General features: G+C 31.1%; 1 long non-coding RNA gene across 3 annotated transcripts; it reads left to right on the top strand.

Annotated features, from left to right (window-relative positions):
- The first annotated feature begins 265 nt into the window (after nt 1-265).
- LOC104644504 (uncharacterized) lies at nt 266-6,869 on the top strand. 3 transcript variants are annotated; one of them, XR_003244357.2, is made up of 4 exons: nt 268-3,648; nt 4,762-4,955; nt 5,134-5,457; nt 5,921-6,868. It is a non-coding gene; the product is annotated as an uncharacterized lncRNA (long non-coding RNA). The 3 variants fall into 3 exon arrangements; XR_738396.4 differs by having other exon boundaries at nt 266-3,648; nt 4,762-5,457; nt 5,921-6,869; XR_002026083.3 differs by lacking the exon at nt 4,762-4,955 and having other exon boundaries at nt 289-3,648; nt 5,921-6,865.
- The last annotated feature ends 7,332 nt before the right edge of the window (nt 6,870-14,201 follow it).

The following is a 14,201-nucleotide window of genomic DNA, read 5'->3' as shown; positions in this document are numbered from 1 at the left end:
GAGGTAATGCAAGCATGGAGTGATTCCATGAAACACTTCATAGAGAGACTTTCCATCTAAGACAACTGATGACAATCTATTAATGAGATACACTGTTGCTAATACACAATCTCCCGAGAATGAAAGAAGTATGCTGCCTTGAAACCTAAGAGCCCTTGCCACTTCCTAGATATGTCTATGCCTCCTCTCTACCACTCAATTTTATTGTGGAGTGTGGGGGAAAACTACTTTGATGCCCAATACCACTATGAATTAGAAAATTAAAAAATTCTTTACTGAAAAATTCAAACTCATCATTTGTCTTGATCATCTTTACTTGCTTTTCAAATTGAACATTAACCATTTTAACAATGGAAATAAACAGAACAACAGAATCACTTTTGAATTTCATCAAAAATACCCATATCATTTTTGAATGATCATCCACAATTATAAGAAAAAATCTATGACCAATAACTGTGAGAATTTTATAAGGACCCCATATGTCTATATGAAGTAAATGAAAGACTTCAGTTGTGCTGGAAGTACTAAGTGAAAAAGGTTTTCTAGTCTGTCTAGCTAGTGTACAGACCGTACAATAATTTAAACTACAAAGTGACACTTTATTTTAAGAAAAATAACTTGTTCATAACTGCAGCTGGTATATGACCAAGTATTTTATGGCAAACTTGTATATGTTCAGGTAATTTTTGTGCAACATGACTGCTAATTCTTCTCCTTTCATCAATAACCTCGTTAAAGCTTTTTTGAAATAAAAGATGCATACCACCTTACTCTTTACCAATCCACTCACTTTTCCAGTATATAGGTCCTGAAAAACACAAAAGTAGGAAAGAAAAGCACTGAGCATTGAAATTCTCTAGTCATCTTAGAGATTTACATCAAATTGTAATTGAAATCAGGCACATACAACACACTATCAATGGTATGATCACATGAAATGTTACATTTTCCTTGATCCTTTAAAACCATTGTCTTACCATTCGGCAAATGCACATTATTCTTCATAGGATCATGCAATGTATTCAAATTATTCAGCAATTTCAAGTAATTTGTCATATGATCTGTTGCTCTACTATCAATTATCCATGAAGGTTCACACATCTGCATAGGTGAGGAGTTATTAGTAGCATTATCATCCATGCTTCTTGTCATCCCTACTTCTTTGCCTTTATCAAGCATGTGCATTATCTAATTGTATTGCTCATCAGTGAAGTAATTCTGCCCTCTGTTTCCATGTTTGCTATGATTATTAGGCTCAACTCTTGCATGATGTTGGGATGTTTGAGCAGTGTTACTACTTCCAGAAGTCTAAGTGATATTGGCTCTCTGATTATTACTTTCAGGGATTTCTCTCTGTTGATAAGCATCTTCCTTCTCACTTGCATATACATGTACAACCATATTTGGTTGTTGTCTTTGTGATTTATCCCAATTATTCTCTCCCATGACCTTATTACCAAGTTTGATTAATGTTTCTTCTTGCCTTTGTAACCTGGTGGTAACCTATCACTCTATAACATATACCTTAATTGTGGCCTTTTCTCTTACAAATATCACAAAATGAGTTGTTCTAGTTGTTACCATCACTATAGTTCCCATAGTTATTGTAATTGTTAAACCTCATAGCTCTCGACTGATTATCATGAATACTCATTAGGGTTGCACTCTCACTTAACTCATTTCGTGTATATGAGTTAGACTCACAGATCTTTCTTTTACTCTCCTCATGCACAAGCATAACATGAGCTTGGCTAACAGAGGGAGATAGTGTCATAAGTAAAATCTGACTCCTAATAGCATTGTAAGACTCATTAAATCCCATCATGAAGTGAAAAATTTATGTTGCTCTAGATGTATTTTAAAATTTTTGATCCAATACATCCAGATATTGTTGGCACTAATGAACAATATTCATCCCACAACAATCGCAAACCTGAATGATATCCCAGAGATATCATATGTTACCTAAGAAACTGTAGCAATTTCTCTATTAAGATTATAGATTCTCGATCCATTTACTTTATGAAATCACTCTTGCAGATCCATCCACACATCATGAGCATCTTTTGCATACACTATACCATTCACTAACTCTTTCGAAACTGTATTCATAATCCAGGTCAAAATTGTTGCATTCACTTTTCCCATTCCTCTGCTAAATCATCTTTATACAGACAATTTTTGCATCTTCCATCAATGAAACCCAATTTTTGTTTGCTTATCAACGCAATCTTCATTGCTCTGCTCCAAATCGAATAGTTCTTTGATCCATTGATCTGAATCGAGATTATTACATTACCAGGATTGTATGATGGCAACAAACAAAATGGATATCTGGGATCTATAATCTCTAGTTCCGGTATTGCTGATCTAAGAAGAACTTTAAAAAAAAACTTTAATACGCAGTTCTTAAGCTCTTATTAAGCTAACCTAGTTCTATGATACCATGATAAATTCACCATTGGAGAGTAAATTTGAGATCTTCTAGGTCAATAATAGAGCTAACACAGAGAGAGTAAATAACTATTTGTTATATTGATAGAAAATAATGAATACAAAATGATATTTGCATGTTGAGCACTAGCTAGTATTTATAGACTAACTACATTTAAGTAATCAATTAACATTCTAATTAACTAGTGGACGTTCTGTTATAACAGAATGCCGGCTGTACATTTTCAGCTTATAGTCTAATTAGCCTTTCTCTATGATCATCTCAACAATTTTTTTTAAAAAATTCGATATTCAAAACTATATGAAAAATACTATAAATTTCAATTTTATACATATCAATATGATAAAAAATATATCGTAAAATATTAGTCAAAGTTATTATCATTTGACTCTAAAAAATCATGACAATTAAAATAAACGGAAACAGTAGTAAAATTTAAAGTTTTATTTTACGAGCTTACTATCAAGTTGGTAAGTTGTGACTTCCTAATTTAAGTATAATGTATAATCAAATAATTTTGTTAAAAGAAAATAATTCAAAAAGAAAATGTCCAAATTTAATTAAAGAGAAATGGAACACTCTTTTGATAGATATTTGGATGAGCATTGTAGAATTTTCGACCAAAATAAGTCATTGTATAAATCAATTCATCGAAATAATATGTTCTTAAATTTTTTTTCAAAACTAATATAAATGTGGTTCAAAGCAACATTTTATGGTTTAATTTATTTTGAAAAAATTAATGAGAAAAGGCACGGACCGCTAACGGCGTTAAATAATAATACGTACCTGGGAATCACATTTTAACTCTAATACGTTATTGGGAATAACGTTTTAAGCATATATCTTTTAATCCTATCCTAGAACAAAAAAAACCTAATTCAGTTGTACTAATTGTGAAAGAAAAACCCCCAAGAAAATCCTCTTCTTTCTCCTAACCCACCTTCAGGTTGCAATTATGGCGATAAAATAAAATCCATCTTCTTAATCTTACATAATTAACACTTAATATTTACTCAATTTGAAATTCTTTTGCTTTATACAAGAGATTTGAGAGTTTTGTTTGAGTACTGTAGATTAGACACACTGCAAGAGAGTGGAGGTGAAATTTTAAAAAATTTGAAGACGTATGCAATTTTGCTTAGAAACGATCAAAAACTTTGGTAAAGAAGATTTTTTTTGTGATTGAGGTAATTTTGTCATACATTTATTTAGTTTATCTTATAGTTGATAAATTTGTTGTTTTCCTTTTTGTTAAAAAATAATATTTTAGTTTCTTTTTTTTCCTGTTTTTTTAGAATACGAAATTATATGTACTTGAAACTATATTTGAGTGATGATATTCAATTTTCCCAACAGTTGCGACTCTTATAGAAAAAATTATGTTTTAATTGCTATGATTAAAAATGTTGGTGATGAAGTATTTGAGGAAAGTTTCTAAGTATGTTGTATTAATTACATCTGTACATGTATTTATTTTATGGCTGCTAACAATGCATACCAATTGCATCCCGGTCCACTTGATCTGTGTATATTAAATTGAAAACTCACGCATAGGTTAAGAGATATATGGATAGGGAATTATTATATGATTTTAAACACAAGGAAATATTATGGGAAGTTTTCGGACCTAGTCAATGAACATCCCATCCATCAACGAGTCTTAGATGTGATTAAATTATCCGAATTATATGCTGTTATAAATCGTAGTTTAATCACCGCACTAGTTGAGAGATGGCGTCCTGAGACTCAAACATTCCACTTTAGGATGGTGAGACTAGAATCACCTAGCAGGACGTGGAGATACTGTATGGCTTACCCATAAAGATAATCCGATAGTTAGGTATGAGACACAGAGGTTTGTCGTGGATTGACAAAATATTTGTCAAAGATTATTAGGTTTTACTACACACTCTGAAGACTTTAAACATAGTAGTCTCAAGATCTCTGTGCTTAATCCACACTTGAAACTTCAACCACGGTTGCCTGACTTGGCAACACATGATATGGACAACGAGAAGACTAGGTGTTATATGTTTTGGATGATAGCTGGTTTACTATTGGCAGACACATCTAGCGGTTTTTTAAGCTTTTGTACTTTCCTATGCCGGAAGATATAATTACAGTAGGGTCTTACACTTGAGGTAGTGCAACCTTGCATACTATATTGCTTTCTTTGTAAAGCCTCCGAAAGTACCCAAAATGAGATTGCTAGATTCCTACCACTACTTCAGGTATACCCAATAATTACTCTTAGTATTTATTGAAATTTTATCTAGTTTATAATTATCTGTTATGTTCAGATTTGGACATGGGAGAGAGTTACCGTCCTTAGACCTCATATTGTAGCACAAAGAGATACAAAGAATATTTTCCCTGTTGGTTTAACTAGGGTCCACATGCTACTAGATGGTTTGCACATTTTAGTTGGACCGACACCACAAAACACGTGTTAAGAGTTTTCTGGGATGCACTTGATTCCATGACAGAAGCTCAGGTAAGATGTTGTATTAGTTTTCTCTTGACATTCATATATATTGTAATTGTGAACACTTTTTTGTTATAGTTTATTTGGGAACCATATTCTGACATAATTGAGTCTTCCCGAATATTGCCGCATTGGAGGAGATATATGGCGTGATAGAATTCTAATTTTTGGTTTTGATTTTTTTGAGGTTCACTTACCCAATCGAGTTATGAGGCAATTTGGATTGTTACAAGCGATATCATCTTCATTTCTATTTGACGCTATGTATTTTCACTACGATCACTGAGGAAGGCCAAACACAGATGGGAGTTAGAGCATGCATAATGGTTGCACTTTTGAATTCATATTGCAATATGTATGGAGTGCACCAATCTTTCATGGATCACTTCAGTATGATGATCCCTACCTTATTTGGTGTAGACGTATTACTCGTTTTATAATTGGTAATCCTATTTCGAGTCCTCAATAACAACAAGGCTACGTTCCTAATGTGACGGCATACGAAACAATGGTAAGTTTGATAACTTAATTTTTCTTTACTTTAACTTGTCTAGTTAGCATATTGAATTAGTAGAATCTGGTTCATGAGAATTCTATCTAAATTTGTTCTTCATATTTGTGGATTTGTGGATATGATTTGTCCAGTTAGCATACATATCAAAGTTTTCCTCGTTTGCTTAACTTGTACTTCATATTTGTAATTTGTGGATATGATTTCATTCTCTCCATGGTGTCCTTATTTACTGGTCTGCCACATTTTTTATGAAAATTGAATCAACATGTTGAAAATCCGATTCCCTCATTAATTTTGTGTGGTTTACAAACTTGGTTAACTTGGCCTCCATGTTTCTCAATCTTTTCAGCACCCGATTCCCTCATAGAATTAATTTATTTTGGACAACACGTCATATTCACTTGATGGTTAATAAAGCAATATCACTCTATGATAACTCATTAATGGAGGAATTTTACAGGTTTTGTGCAATAATGCAGGATGAAAGAATCTAATTGTTTGTCATATGTGTAAGAGGCAGATAGAATTCATGTGCAAGCCAATTATAGAAGAGACGAGCTAATGTCTGACCATTTTCATTCCCCTATTCGCCATCGAGGAAAAGGTGGTGTTGGGGTAGGAAGGTACGTGCTATTGAGAGAGGTCGAGAGCCTATTGAAATGAGTGAAGATGATCAAGTCACACAAGATTTCCAAGCAGCCTCGGATTATGAACTAACAAACACTGAGACTGTGATATATATTACACCACAGACTCCACAAATATAAAGGAATCCAAGTCTTTCATCACTTGAAAATGTATTTGGTAATAATCAACCTCAACATTTTGACAACGTCCCAAACTTTCTCATTGCCTGTAGAAGGTAATGAGTTGAATGATTCTAACAATGAAGTAGATGGTGATGATTTGAGGATGCAAATCAAGGTGCAAGCCAAAGTGGTGGACCATCAGTGAAGAAGTAGTGTACAATTTTTTCTAAGCTTTGTGGGACCGGTACTTTAAAATCTTTACATTATTCTTTGACATAAGTGTTCCTTTTTAGTTGAATAATTGAAAATTGTCTTAATTTTCAAGGAGTCATCATGTTAATCAGCACGGCCAAAAGAAAAAAAAATGATAACAAACTTTCTATGTTGATAAAGAAAAAAGGCAAAGAATGAATCACGTGGTTCCAATTAAGCTCTAATCAACATGGTAAAAAAAGTTTACTATTTTTCTCTTAAGATGCATTACTTTAGTTTCATAATGGTGATTAGCTTCAATTCTTGACATTTTGAAATTCCTATTGCAGATTGGATATAGGAAAAAAAAGAAGATAACTTGGAGCTCATTTTTTATTCTTCTTATATGGATATTTACAGTTTTGCTAATTTTGTTCTTCTAATGTAAAAATTAACTCTAGTTTTTGAAACTCCGGTAAGGAACTTCATTTTGGTGGTTAATATTTTTTCACTTAACCTTAGATGGAGTCAAGTATTTTAGGAATATAATAGAAAACTATATATAAAAGTTTAATTATTATTTGAAATATGTTACAATAGCTAACTGAAAGAAAATTATCATAATTATACATGGACTTACAATTGGAATTAACACAATTACGCTAATAAAAAATTGTCCAACTCAAACTTAATTATGATATGGACATCGACGCCTATCATGTCCGATTTATTTATATAATCCACAAGCTCGCTCATATACAACAACACCAGGATCCATCTCATTGGGTATTCTAGTTGTTTTTGATCGATCGAGACGATGATAGAATTCATTACTTTCTATTCTAAAATTAGGAGATGATCAATTCACCTTATGGATAACCAGTGAGAAGGACCCATAATATGTTGTAAATGTTAACTAACAAAGTTTCTAGCTAGACCTCCGGTTCTATCAGTGACCTTCGTGATATGTGAACATGAGAAATGCAAATTAACTCATTTTTCACAATCACATTATTTTTCATTAAGTGAAACACAATGAGGATTACCACCGGTACCATCAACTTGTATAGACCTAACCTCATATACCCCAGTGGGTATATTCCAATAAAAATAGTGTTTTTTTAAAATTTCATAGTTCTTCTCCCACTTCATTTTGAACCTTTCGGTCCACAATTTATCTTATTATAGAAGTTATTGCGCTTTTTGAGACCTTTGAGTGTATCGCTCAATAGTTCTACTGAAAGTTTAACCATAGCAGTGACTGAAAAACCTCGTGCTTTTTTCAAGACTCCATTGAACGACTCTGAAAAATTTGTTGTCAACACTCCCCATTTTTTTTCACTATCATGGCTAACAGTCCATTTGTCCAAGGGGATTTCCATGAGATATTCATATGCTTTTTCATTTTCTTCTCTAAATTTTCAAATCAAGGATTCAAATTTTCTTACTTGATGGGCTGAAGCATTCCTCTACATCAGCCTACTAAGATCCTTGTTTTAAAATTGAGATCGAAAGTTGCTCTTAAGATGCCTTATACAATATCGATGGAAGACTTGAGGCTTCTGAAATCGGCGCAACTCCTGCAAATTAGTCAATATTTCTTTGTCTACAATAGCAAACGCTGGAGGAAGAATATTATCATTTCCATCAATTCCAACAACAATCAATAATTTGATCTCATATTTTCTCTATATTTGAGTTCCATCTACTGAAATAACAGAGCGACATGTTCGAAATCCATTATGCATGACTTAAAATCCCAAAATATAAATTTAAAAGTTTTTACTTCTAGTGAACTCATAGGCTCTTCTTGTTTTCGTTCCACAATTGTTTCATGGATAAAGTGTTAAAAAGCCGTAAAAAATTTAGCTAGGTCACTAAATAATTTCTTAAAGTTACCATACACCAATTCAAACGTGTGTTGACGTCCACACCACGCTTTTCTATAACCAAATTTTTTGTGAACCATGAAAATGACATCTACCACCAAACTTCTAGGATTTTTTTGAATTTTATTAAGAATCCGACAGTCTCACATCTATTATTTTCAATAGATTTTCCTATTTTTTTAAAGGTTATCTCCAACCTTTCTTCCTCGGAGAAATCACAAACAACCCAATAAAGTATAAAACTTACATCTTACAACCTATAAACTCTTGTTTGATGTCACCACCTTGAAATCTTTATTTATTTTCAAACTTTAAAAGTTAAAAAAAAAAAAAAATTTCAAACTTTAAAGTTATAAAATTTAAATTTCAAACTCTTAAAGTTTGAAATTTTTAAATTTAAACTTTAAAGTTTAAATTTGAAATTTTCAAACTTTTAAAGTTTCAAATTTAAATTTTATAAACTTTAATGTTTGGAAATTTTGAATTCAAACTTTAAAGTTTGAAATTTTTAAATTCAAACTTTTAAAGTTTGAAAATTCAAATTTAAAATTTAAAATTATAAAATTTAAATTTCAAACTCTTAAAGTTTGAAAATTTTAAATTCAAACTTTTAAAGTTTGAAATATTTAAATTCAAGCTTTAAAAGTTTGAAAATTTTAAATTCAAATTTTAAAGTTATAAAATTCAAATTGACAATATTAAAAATTAAATTTAATATAACAATATTAAAAAACAAATTAAGGCGAATAACCTATATTTTTATTAATATTTATTTGATATTACAAATACATTTACAAAAATATTAGTAGAGTATTAAAATATTTAATCTACACAACCACTTTCTAGGATGAGTTCTGTTTGAATTAAATCTCGAATTATCACACTTTTACTAATAGTTGGTGCCACCATATAAATCCCTTCGTAAATCATTCAACATTTCATTAGTAACATGTTCAGAAATTGGTTGAATAGAAATATCTTCCTGCTTCAATCCAGTCGTCACTATAATCCTGCATTACTTCATCAACGTCATCTTGAAATTTGGTCGGTAGTGGTTCACGACCCAAATTTCTTCTCTCGGCATTAATCCAATCTCGAAATAATACTGTTATCTCCAAGCTATCGGCTGCTAGTGAGCCTATCTTCTCCAAGTTGAAACTTGCCGCACTAAAGACGCCTTCCGAAGCTACCGACAACGCTTGCATTGCTAATATATCTCGAGCCATCAGTACTAGTTTTGGAAATCCTTTGCCGCGATTTCTCCACCATGCTCGGATATCTTCAGTAGGTTATGTATTTTGATTAACATAGACATCAAAATCATTTCTATTATCGTGAGAAAGTTCAAGATAATCCTGTAAATAATCATCAATATTATTTTCATCAAATCTACTCCTAGAGCTTTGAGGTTCATTTTCACTTCATAAATTTATATTAGCATTATATAAATCATACAATTTCTAGCTTCAATTTTTATGCTATCTTTAACTTGTTTACAACGAAGAATTTCTTCTAATAAATCATTAATATCTAAGTTAAAGTACATTTTTTCAACCATTTTTGATGCACCTACATCTTTATACTTAGGGTTTAACAAACATGCAGTTAAATAAATTTGAGGAATAGGAATATAATATTTTTTAAATTTTAGAATCATTTTTTCAATGGTTTGTTGAAAACTTGGTTTATTTTTAAATTTATATAATTTAGAAGAAATCATACAAATATCAGGCAAAACAGTACAAATTGATGCATTATAAAGTACAGATATTCTTTTTGTAGTTAAGTAAAAAACTTTTGGGAAATCTATAAGTTCATTTCTATCACGCCAATCATTATCATCTAGTCTATATGTCATATCACAATTATGAGCATTCCAAACCATTTGTAAGGGTATTCGATATTCATAAGTGACTACAAGCATTTCATATAAAGTATTCTATCTAGTAGCCACTGTTTTTGAAATTTTTCTAGGTGGAAGATTATTTTCAAAACAGAGATTTTGAAAATCTTTACGCCTAGACTTAACTTGACATTTAAATATTAAATGACAACTTTCGTACATCCGTTATCATACATATGTACACCATCTCTAACCATCAAATTATATATATGTGCAGTACACCTAATATGATAATTATCACCATAGAAAGGACAAAGTGTAGGATTTAAATATTCAACAGCAACATTATTACTTGAACATTATCTAAGGTTATACTACTTATTTTATCACATAATCCATAACTTTGTAAAATATCTAAAATAGTTTGAGCAATATAACTACCGGTTTTTTGCATTTGACTACATTTATAACCTAAAATTCTTTTTTGCATTTACCAATTTTCATCAATCCAATGCGCAGTAACAGTCAAATAATCGTTACCATTTACACTACGACCCATATAAGAAGTAATAACTATTTTACAAGTATTAAAATAAAATAAACAACGAAGATATTGAAAATATTGTGCATGATAATCAAATACAACCTTTTTTATTGTGTTTCTACCAAAACCTTTAAAATTTGAATTATATACAATTTGAATATAATGTATAAAACCGGGATTTTCAGCAAAACTAAATGGCAAACCCATAACACATATCATTTTAGCTAGTTCTTCAAGATCTTTTTCTCTACTATATAAAAGTCGTAAACTAGAGGCAGAAATATTAAACGGATTTAATTGTGTTTGTATCATGTTAGGGCAGCCTACTCCTACATTTTCAAGAAGGGGGTTACCATTTTTTTTGGCTTCCGCTGCCGCTTTAGCATGCAAAAATTTATTTTTACAACAAGACATTAAATGACTACTCAAATGTCCCATCCCGCCAGATTTACCAACAGTTTTATGATTTAATCTATGTTTACATTTATTACAAATAGCTTTTGTTTTATCTTCGTTTTGTGTCATAAATTGCCAAACAATCGATTTTTTAACACGTTCTACCTTAGGCCTAGGATGTACTGGGGGAAGAGGGGCAGGACAATGAAAGAGAGCGGGACTGAGAGTATTAGTAGTTGTAGGTGGCTCAGATTCATCATCATCATCATCATCATCAAAAGTAGGTGTATCAGTATAATTATTAATATCATTATCATTATCATTATTATTATCACTAGGCAAATCCTCATCAAAATTACCAAAGCGACGTTGTAAATGTTCATGATAATGATCTAATCCTGAATTACTATCAATATTAAAAACCGTATCATCAACATGTGTATAATAATTTGTATTTATTCTTAATATAGTAGATTTTTTAGTTTTTGATTTAGAAGAACTACCGGTTTTTGCATTATCGGAGGATGTAAATTATTTACACGCTCTAATGCACTTTTTTTTCCCTTTCCTTTTGAACAATTTTTTTACCGAAATCCATATTAAAAAAATTAAACGTGAGATTATATATAATACTAAAAATGTAATGCAAATAACAAATCACAAAATAAATAAATAATTATTCAAATATACATGAAATGTAAAATAAAAGTTGGAACGAATGTACCGAACGTCTACTTTAAAAAAGTAGACGTTTATGACCGCCAAAAGCCGAACGTGGAAAGTTGAAAATTGAATTTTGAAGCTCCAAATCTAATTTTCAAAGACCAAATAAGGCAACACCGAAATTTAAGATATTACATATTAGAGAATTAGAGATTTGAGAGTGAAGAGTTGAGAGAGTAGAAGATGAATAGATGATTTTGTGATTTAAAAGAATGAAATTTAGGGATATTTATAAGTAAAAAATGAGTTAAAGTGTAATTTTTAAAAGTTTAGGGTATTAAAAAAGTTTAGGGTGGGGTAGGACTCCTATTCGCTGAAATTTTACTCAAATAGTCGTGGAGGGGGAGGGAGGGCACTAGCCGTTATCCAACGGCTATTAACAGATATATTTAAAAAGAAAAAGAAAAAAAAATTGATCGGGCCGGACCGGACCAAACCGATAATTTCCGGAATTGAGAAATACTGGTATATAACGGTTTTCATCCCGATACCTATCCCGGAAGCGGAAAGATCCGGTCTATACCAGGACTGACCGGTATCGAATCGGAACCGGAACGGACGGGGGTGGAACGGACTGGTAACCGGTAATTACCGGTTCCGCTGCCACCCCTACATGTAGATATGAAAATGTCTTCCTCATTATCTGATGTTCTAAAATAGGGTATCATGATTTTGCACTTCATACACATCCCTTTTAAATTGATTAGTAAGATTTATACCAATGTCATTTTGAGAAAAATCTCTAGCATCATTGATATTTTCATCAGATCCATATTCACCATCATCTTTTGAAGATTCATCTTTCTCCGAACTTTCTTCACTAATTTCAATATTTACTTACTGTATGAATCAACGTCGGTGTAATTTTCTTTGTTGAAAAAGAAATTCAATTAAATTCTAGATAAAATTATGAGATATAAAAGTTTGTAGTAGAATTAGTAATTTATACTCATTTCCTTAAAAAAATGAAGGTAATTAGTCACAAAAATATCATTTTCTATCTATGTTTATATATTTATAATGTGTAAAATTATGTTATCAACTAATTATATTTAAGTTCAGTAAAACATAAATTTATTGTTTTACCTGCCCTCATATTTCCACGGGCTATTGTCAACATGTCTTTGGCTACTTGAACCTTCGTCAAATGATCGTTGTTCACGCATCAACAATTGTTATAATGGTGGTTGAGCAATTATTTCTGCATAATGAGGTTGACTAACCGTGGTAAATCCATGATTATGAGACGATAAATTCATGTGATAACCATGTTGACCACTAATTTGAAATATATTATTTTGAATTGTTGATTTGGTCTTTACATACATGTCCAAAACATTTATGTCAATCTTATCGCAAAGTTTTGAGGTAAAAAAAATTATAGCAAAGATTGATCATCCTCAATTTTAAACTCAATGAACCTTATATGGTTACCTTGAATCGAGTAGGGATATTTTTCGGAAATATCTATTTGAATATTTTCACTAGTTGTACCCATTTTTTCATGCAATAATTCAATCAATTCAACATAGTTTATTGAAAGATACATGCTAATAATCATTATAGCACATTCAGTATACCTAAATCCGTTCATTTCAATAATCATTTTCCTAACCCAGTATAAGGTAACCATCACATTATGCTCAAAATTTGCCATTTTTATTCCTACAAATAAAAATAAGTAATCTTTTTAATTAATAAATAAGAAAAATAATTTGAAAGCTATGGTAAAAATAATAACACGATATGATATATTGACTTGACTTATTTAATTCATACCTTTGTGATTATTGTTTCAAAATCGGGTTACACAAATAAATATTTGACTGAATATTGTTGGAGTGCGTAGAACATTTGTTTCAACAAGGTTTATTTTATAACCATTTGTCGTCAGTTTAAAAAATGAAAGAAGTTGACTTTATCATAATGTCGTAATTGATAGTCACGATTTAATGTAAAAACGTGATCAACGGTAACATTTTATGATATCTATTAGATTCCAATGTAGCAAGATTTTTTTCTTAATTTGAAGAATTCGATGATACGTAATTAAATCTACATAAAACATTACTGCAATCACGTTTTATACATAAAACGTGACTGCCAGTTACATTTTATAATATGTAAAGTGCAGGATTCGATTCTTTAATTGCAGAGCTTGTGACTAGGTAAAACGTGTCTACAGTAATGAAATATAAAATGTGACTTTGAGTAACATTGTCACGACCCAAAAATGGGCGTGATGGCACTCGTCTTATCCCACCAAGACAAGTCAGCCTAAGACTCAACCATTACAATAAAGTGCGGAAATAAAATATAAGTAACTTAATAAAACCCCCAAAACCTGGTAGTCACGTGTACAAGCCTCTAAAGTATTACAATTGATTCAAAAGAAAAAAAACTCA

The sequence above is a fragment of the Solanum lycopersicum genome, chromosome 11 (genome assembly GCF_036512215.1).
Source record: "Solanum lycopersicum chromosome 11, SLM_r2.1".
Classification (NCBI taxonomy): domain Eukaryota; kingdom Viridiplantae; phylum Streptophyta; class Magnoliopsida; order Solanales; family Solanaceae; genus Solanum; species Solanum lycopersicum.
The sequence above is the reverse complement of the archived record's forward strand: the minus strand, read 5'-3'. Positions and strand labels throughout refer to the sequence as shown.